The sequence below is a fragment of the Rhopalosiphum maidis genome, chromosome 4 (genome assembly GCF_003676215.2).
Source record: "Rhopalosiphum maidis isolate BTI-1 chromosome 4, ASM367621v3, whole genome shotgun sequence".
Classification (NCBI taxonomy): Eukaryota; Metazoa; Arthropoda; class Insecta; order Hemiptera; family Aphididae; genus Rhopalosiphum; species Rhopalosiphum maidis.
In genome coordinates this window covers 40,036,180-40,044,564 of record NC_040880.1, presented here as the reverse complement: position 1 = coordinate 40,044,564, position 8,385 = coordinate 40,036,180, and the positions used below count along the sequence as shown (strand labels likewise).

At 27.3% G+C, this 8,385-nt stretch overlaps 1 long non-coding RNA gene across 1 annotated transcript; it reads left to right on the top strand.

Moving 5' to 3' along the window:
- Positions 1–2,327: 2,327 nt before the first annotated feature.
- LOC113558456 lies at positions 2,328–7,991 on the top strand. Its single transcript, XR_003405645.1, has 3 exons — positions 2,328–3,380; positions 4,493–4,783; positions 7,860–7,991. It is a non-coding gene; the product is annotated as an uncharacterized LOC113558456 (long non-coding RNA).
- The last annotated feature ends 394 nt before the right edge of the window (positions 7,992–8,385 follow it).

The following is an 8,385-nucleotide window of genomic DNA, read 5'->3' as shown; positions in this document are numbered from 1 at the left end:
ACGACGGTGATAATTTTCATTACGCGGGTCAACGTGGTCACTAAGTCATACGCAACAACCAGTCTTGTAAAGTATTCAAATTAATGTATTCGAATAAAAGTATTTGAATACTATTCTAAATACATTAAAAAAAATATATACGAATACGTATTTTGAATATCTTTTTTTAGTATTTTTATTTTATATTTAAATACTAAATTTAAAAAAAAAAAAATGTTTGTCTTTATAAATTATCATCCTGGGTAGTGGTCAAAAAAATAAAAAATATAGTATTAGCCATAGCCCATAAACCTTATACTAGTTGACTTGATGTGCGGACATGTGGTGTACGATGTACTACCTACCAGCGCTGTCACGTTTATACTTTATACGCCGGAACTACAGTCATACAACTACCATACTCCGTCAATTTATAGTATAAGGATAAAAGGTGTATGGTATTACTGTACTAGCACAAAAACCCCGATAAAAAGTGATAGTAATTTGTTATTGCTAGTGTAGATAATATCCATATTTTGAGCAAAATAAGTATTAATAAATAGTATTCTCAAAGTATTCGTATAATTTTTTGAGTATTCCGGAATGTATTCTAAATATATTTTTTGAAAAATATTCGAGTACGTATTCTGAATACTTTTTTAACCGTTTATTCAAATACGTATTCCGAGTACAAAATAAAAGTATTTTTTACAAGACTGGCGTCAACACATCGAAACGTCAAACTACCAGATGCGGTACAGATTCGTTACTATACCCTGTCTCAAAAGAGAACAATCACTTTTCGCGTATACCGATGACTGACCGCTTTGGCAGTGGCGTAGCCGAATTTGTTTCAACTTGCTAGCTGATATGTCCAGAAGGTCAAAGACAACGTACGAACATTATTTACGACTAATACTCATATTGGTAATACAGTAGATTCACGTTATGTCAAATCTCATACGGAACTAGAAAAATTTCAAGATATCGAGTTTTATCAAAATTCTTGAAATAAATGGTTAATAATTTAAATATTTAAAATGTCTAGTTTGAATACTTACAGAACTACTATATACCTACATATCAATAAATTACAATAATAAAAAATTAATTTTTTTTTTTTTTAAAACTTTTAGGACAATTTGTTTAATATTGCTTTTATTTTTGTGAGAATGTAAAAATTAATTGGAGCGTCTAAATCAATAGCGTACTCTAATTGTTCACTTGTGTCTTTTTAATAGTAATCTAATGTATTTGTTTGATCAACAATATTATAATATAATACTTATAAATACACTTTTGAATACTTATGAAAGATTTTTGAGGATTTTAAAGAAATTTATGGATTTTTATGGACAAATGGAGGAGTTTTAATGATTTTTAAAGTAATTTATTGATTTTTACTGCTTTATTATAGGATTATTGAGTGGTTTTATGAAATAGAGCGGTAAAAATCCATAAGACTCGTCAATACATCCATAAAATACACTCTAAACTCATTAAAATTCATTAAACTACCCAATTATTCCATAAAAAAATACTTAAAAATCGTTAAAATTCCACAAATATCCATAAAACTCCTCCAAAATTTCATAAAAAAATCGGTAAAAATCTATAAAATTCTTGAAAAATCTATTTTAAATCATTAAAAATCCAATAAAATAGCCATAAAACTCTATATTAAATCCATATTTTTACTGCTTTATTATAGGATTATTGAGTGGTTTTTTGAATTTTAACGAGTTTGGAGGCTTTTTAATTGAGAAAATGAGGAATATTAAGTATTTTTTAAGATTTTTATGGAATTATTGAGTTTTGAGGGATTTTTAAAGAATTTTTACTGATTTAATATCGGATTAATAAGGAAATTTAATGATTTTTCAAACTTTTAAAATATGGAATTTTGTTTAATATTTTTTTAATGTTTGAAATTCCTCAATTATCTCATAAAACATCGGAAAAAACGTTAATATTCTTAGTAACATTCCTCTATAAATCCGTTTGTTGGCTCGCTTACAGCCTTCTAAAATGTTAATAGAAAAAATGCCTTCACAGCCTAGTTAACAAGCAACACAAAGTACCGCTATCTGTGTAGGAACTATATTATATTATTGACAACACTTGTGCGTTGATAACATTTATTCTTTATTTTGATATAACATATAAGTAAATTATTAACAAGCAATATAATAAAATAATTGTTAAACAACAGTATAACATATAAATAATAATTTGAATAGTTTAATAATAGTATAATAATAATAACAATAAGGCCCGTCGGTCATAAATAACACTCACTGGTAGTATGTCTACAGTAGCGAATCTTATCCCACGCGACCGTGCGGGAACGTAAATAATAAATATCAGAATAAGTTAATACAACCCGCACACGTGCGACTACCTCGACATACCAGAACGTACAACCAAATGAAATAAACAAACCAATGCATGCAGCAGCGTAAACCAGGAATAAAACGAACAACGAATTAGCAGATGAAAATAAATAAATGACGCTAGTGAGCAATAGAACCTATAAAGAATAATTATTAAATGCGAGCAAATAACAAAAGCCGCGAATGATACTTACAGATGAAACGGTAACCAGAAGATGAGCAAGAGAAAAAGGCAATTTTATAACAAAAACAGAAAATGACTTATGAGATTGTTACAGCGCAAAGTCAGAACGAGAGAAAAACGATGATTTTACGAAAAGAAATTAAACACGAAGAATGTCAGTGTTGCCAACACTATAAAAATAAGAAAGAACAACATTTGGCGACAAGACCACTGAATAATAGAATTTATCACACATACACTGGGTGGTCAGCACACGACAGCTGTCACCATCGTCAACCGTTCTCAGGGGGTATCACTCTATACGAAGGATCAGATAGTGTCTTACCATGCGGCATACCAACATAATGAAAATAACGTACAATATGTAAGAATTGTTATCTTTTCTATAAGTGGTGCACCTGTAGTACTGGCTAATGTCCATTTGATGTATTGGACTTTGGTATTTGCCAAATTTTGGTGACCAACGGATATTCGATATTCTCTTTCTCGTTTTTACAATTGTATGTTTTTTATGCCACTGTAATACGATTTAAATCGTTCCATTTGTGTATTTTACTTACGATTGTATAATAATAGTTATAATAGTTTCGTATTTTATAATATTATTATGCCTTCCAAACAATGTGTTGTTGTTGGTTGTAATACATCATATGGTGATACAATAACACTTCGTCATCGTTTCCCAAAAGATAACTGACATTTAACGCTTAGGTAGAAATGTCTGGAAATGTTTTATTATGTGTGACAAGCATTTTGCGCCAAGCTGTGATGTTCTGGATTTAAGAAGCTCATAACAAAATATTTTTCTACTTTGAATTTACCAGGTAAGATTTCACCTAATTATTTATTTTTTACCGGAAACTATTTGTTATTATACCAGAAGAATGTATCTTAAAGATTGATTGATAACTTCTTAATATGTAGTTTCAATAGGTCTTAAAGAATTATGTAAATATTCTCTACCATAGGTTCTGTATACACTTATTTATAAAATGGTAATTTTTTTTTTTATTAACTATGTAATTTTAGTCAGGGATTAAAAACGTGACCAGAAGTTTTGGGTTTTGTGTCTGAAAACGGTTTAAATTACACTTGTAAATATGCTTTAAATAATTTATGTATGTCTAAATTGTTTTATTTATTTCACATATATTATTGGCTGTAATAGTAGTAATATCAAATCTAGGCTAACATAAGGTTATGAATAATACAATCTTATAATCATGTTTTATAATTTATGGGTACATTGTAGGTACTTTTAAAGATAGTTTATTGAATAATTGAATATTTATTGAACTCGGATTGTATTAAATATTTAAATGAGATTATTTAATATAAATATTGTTATGAATATAGACAATAATTTGGAAGATGACGCTGATAATAATATGTCTATTGAAGTTGTAACTCAGGATTTGTATGAAAGTACTGATTGCCAAATGCCTGATAATTTGTAGATTGTACAAGGTCTTATGATATAGATTTTGGATTCAATATAGATAAGATACTTAAATTGTGTTTAATAATATCACTTAACATCTAATAAATAAATATTGAGGTAATGGTCCCTTAAACATAATTTAATGGCCCATGATTCATTTATTAAATTAATAATAATTTTTCATACAACTTAACATAATACTACTTTTTAATGGTGTTTTTAGAAAATGTATTAGATAGGTTAGGTTAGGTTTATTTATTATATTTTATAACTTATTAAATCTTAATATTTTTTCACATATATATTACACTTATGAAGATGAAACTGAAATGTATTGAGATTATTACTAATGACTTTGATGAAAGTACTATTCCACAAATGGTTATTGATTTTGGAATCAACACAGATAAATTAATAGTTTACTGATAAAAAATAGATTAATTTTATAAGAAAGTAAATTAATAATTTTATAATATTGTATAATACTTTTTTTAGTTGGTCCCACAAGTTGTTTACTTCCTAAACGATTATTTGAAAGCACATTAAAAGAAATAAATTTTTCACCGAAAAACTAAATTGATACCTAGAAAAAGTTTAGTGTATAATGTGATCAAGAGATATAAGCAAAGCAATTTAGTTTTAAAACAACGTTATGCTAGTGCTAAGAAACGCATTCTAAAAGCTGAAAATATATAAATAGTAATTACAAGCAACTGAAAAGACTAAATTCATTTACACTGAATTTTATGGATTCACAAATGCGTATGCAACCACAAAAACCTTGAGGTAAGCGTTTCACTTAATAATTAAATTAAATATTAATAATTAACTTCATAATACAAGCTTTCTAGAAATAAATTTTAATAATACATGTTATACATTATTTTCAATATTAATATTTAAAAGTCTTGTTTATGTTTTGTCTATGGTATCGCAGCCATCATACCGAATGCCGGAGTATTGGACAGTCTGTCATGAATCACTTTGCAGATCAACGAGTCGTTAAGTTTCGTTGGTTGAGAGGCTTAGAGTAGGGGTGGCGATCAACCTTTTCAAGGTCGATTGCCAAATTTTCCCAATAAAGGTTATGAAAATTTTCACTGTAAAGTTACAAATGTATTATATATTATTTCATTAAGTAGGCACACATTTTGTTTAAAATTATAATTTTTTAAATTGATGTGATTTATTTGTTTAAATTTCTTATAACAGTTTATAATCAAAACTTTATAAATAGCATATTTTTTAACAATTTCAATTTTTTCACGTGCCACCTTTGTCACCCGTGCCGTAGGTTCACTACCTCGGGTTTAGGAGGAGGTAATTATTGGAAATTTCGTTCACAGATTTAGGTTGTATAATTTTGAGCTCTCAGCGAGAAACTCGTAAGTCAATCGTTTAGCTACCCAACCTATATTTATTAACAGATGTGTAAACAATCACATGATTATATTTAGCAAAAAAATATTGAAAACTGGGTTTACACGTTTTGTGTGTTAGTATTATATTTATTTCTTTTGCATGATATTTCTTCAATAATAATATTTTATTTAGATAATGAAATAGATGTATATTTATTTTTAATACATTGAACTATGACGGTATTAAGATTATAAATAAGTGTGCGTCATTACACAATCAACGTGATAAGGATAACCCAGTTCGCACCACTTTTTTGCTAAATATATCCATGTGATTGTTTACACATCTATTAAAAAATATAGGTTAGGTAGAAAACCGATTGACTTACGAGTTTCTCGCTGAGAGCTCAAAATATAATACAACAGAAATCCGTCAACGAAATTTCCAATAATTACCTCCTCCTAACCCAACGAAACTTAACCACTCGTTGATCTGAAGTAATACAAAACAGACGGCCCAATACACCACCATTCGGCATGGTCACAAAATCATACACGGACACGCCTAAATCGGCTAACACTCAAATTTATAAAAATACAGATTTGTTAGTACTTACTTGTTGGCTACGATTTTCTGGAATTTTTTTAATCAATTTATTTTCGACCCATTGAATGTAATATTTATATATTTATAATCTATTTAATTTGCAAATTAGTTATTAAAATGTAAAAACCGTGTAATTTTACCTTATTATTTTACTATATTTTTTTGATATAGAAGTCTCTGTCATTTAAAATTTGACTAATATTAAATATGTTTTTTCTTCAGTTTTAAAATAAATAACAACAAAATGGCTATTTTCAAATTTTCAAAAAAACAATTTAAATAAGTGATCTTTCACTTTTTTATATATTAAATAACTCAGATAATTGTCAAAGTTAGACCATTAGTTATGTATTAATCATAAATTACAGGATCTAACTTCTCAATTAATTTACATGCTGTAAAACATAAAATAATCTATTTATACAAGTTTAAAAATTGTGTATGTATACATTTTTTTTTCAAAAATCTAATAAAAATGATATTATTATGTACAGTTTTTAATTCATAATAATATTCCAATAATTAATACCTTTCGTTTGCCAGAGTAATAACCAATTATTGACTCGTATTTTATTTCTTTACTCGCGCATATTATATAACCTCAATATTGTCAACTTTACAAATAATTATTTTTTCTTATCTATGGATTAAAAATTTAAAAAAAATCAAATACATCAATGTACACAGGTACATCCATTATATTGATCTACTCGACACCTAATGCATGGCAAAATAAAACCTACTTGACTACCTTTTTTTTCCTGTTTCTATTGATAAAATAAAAGAAACATTCAATTGTAAATACCCCAAACTTTGAACTAGATATAATGTACTATTAAAAACTATTCTAAGCGTTTTAAATCTAAGAATTTAATCGACAAATGATCGTGTATATATTCACGATAAAAAAACACACACACACACACACGTCATATTAAAATCAAAACATTTATTGCTTCACTTCAAAATTAAAAAGAGGGAAAATGAGTATCACTATGTGGTATAATAGTTGTCCAGTCCATCATTGTAAATGTCAAATTTTAATTGGAATTTCTCCAATAATAATTTTTTTTTAGATAAAAAAAAAAGTATGGTTTTTTTTTAATACATTGAAATATGACGTTATAACTTATAAGAGTATAAATAAATTGGCGTCATTACACACAAAACGTGTAAACCCAGTTTTCAATATTTTTTTGCTAAATATAACCATGTGATTGTTTACACATCTGTTAATAAATATAGGTTGGGTAGCTAAACGATTGACTTACGAGTTTCTCGCTGAGAGCTCAAAATTATACAACCTAAATCTGTGAACGAAATTTCCAATAATTACCTCCTCCTAAACCCGAGGTAGTGAACCTACGGCACGGGTGACAAAGGTGGCACGTGAAAAAATTGAAATTGTTAAAAAATATGCTATTTATAAAGTTTTGATTATAAACTGTTATAAGAAATTTAAACAAATAAATCACATCAATTTAAAAAATTATAATTTTAAGCAAAATGTGTGCCTACTTAATGAAATAATATATAATACATTTGTAACTTTACAGTGAAAAATTTTATAACCTTTATTGGGGAAATTTGGCAATCGACCCTGAAAAGGTTGATCGCCACCCCTACTCTAAGCCTCTCAACCAACGAAACTTAACGACTCGTTGATCTGCAAAGTGATTCATGACAGACTGTCCAATACTCCGGCATTCGGTATGATGGCTGCGATACCATAGACAAAACATAAACAAGACTTTTAAATATTAATATTGAAAATAATGTATAACATGTATTATTAAAATTTATTTCTAGAAAGCTTGTATTATAACTATCTTTAATAGATAACAGAATTTTTGTTACTTCACGCATTAAATTAAATTTATTTAAACATGAATAGGGATCATAGTGTCATCGGCGAAACAAAAAATAAAGCAGTCAGAATCTAAATAAAGAAGCTCATTACATAGTATATAATTTAAACGAACCTGACGATTTATAAAAATTAATTGTTTTTATTTTTATAGATAAAATATATACTATTTTTACACTTGTGTTGAAAAATTTTTGGGCTATTGTTATATTTTTCATTAGCTTCCCAACCTTTGTAGTTGTGCGGATCACCACATTTTTTATGCCAACCTATATACGTAAATACACGTATGTATATATATATACAACTGTTATTATAAATAAAATAATTAAATGTTATTATAACCAGAAATATTATTAGGTATATAATAAAAATATTTAATACTATTATTTTAAAAAAAATTATATAATATATTATAATAGATATTAGTTGTGGGTTGCAGAGGAAAATAGCATCGATGAAAGACGAGGAATGCGACAAACAACGAGACGGGATTTTCAAAATTAATCAAAAACTATTCTAAGCGTTTTAAATCTAAGAATTTAATCGACAA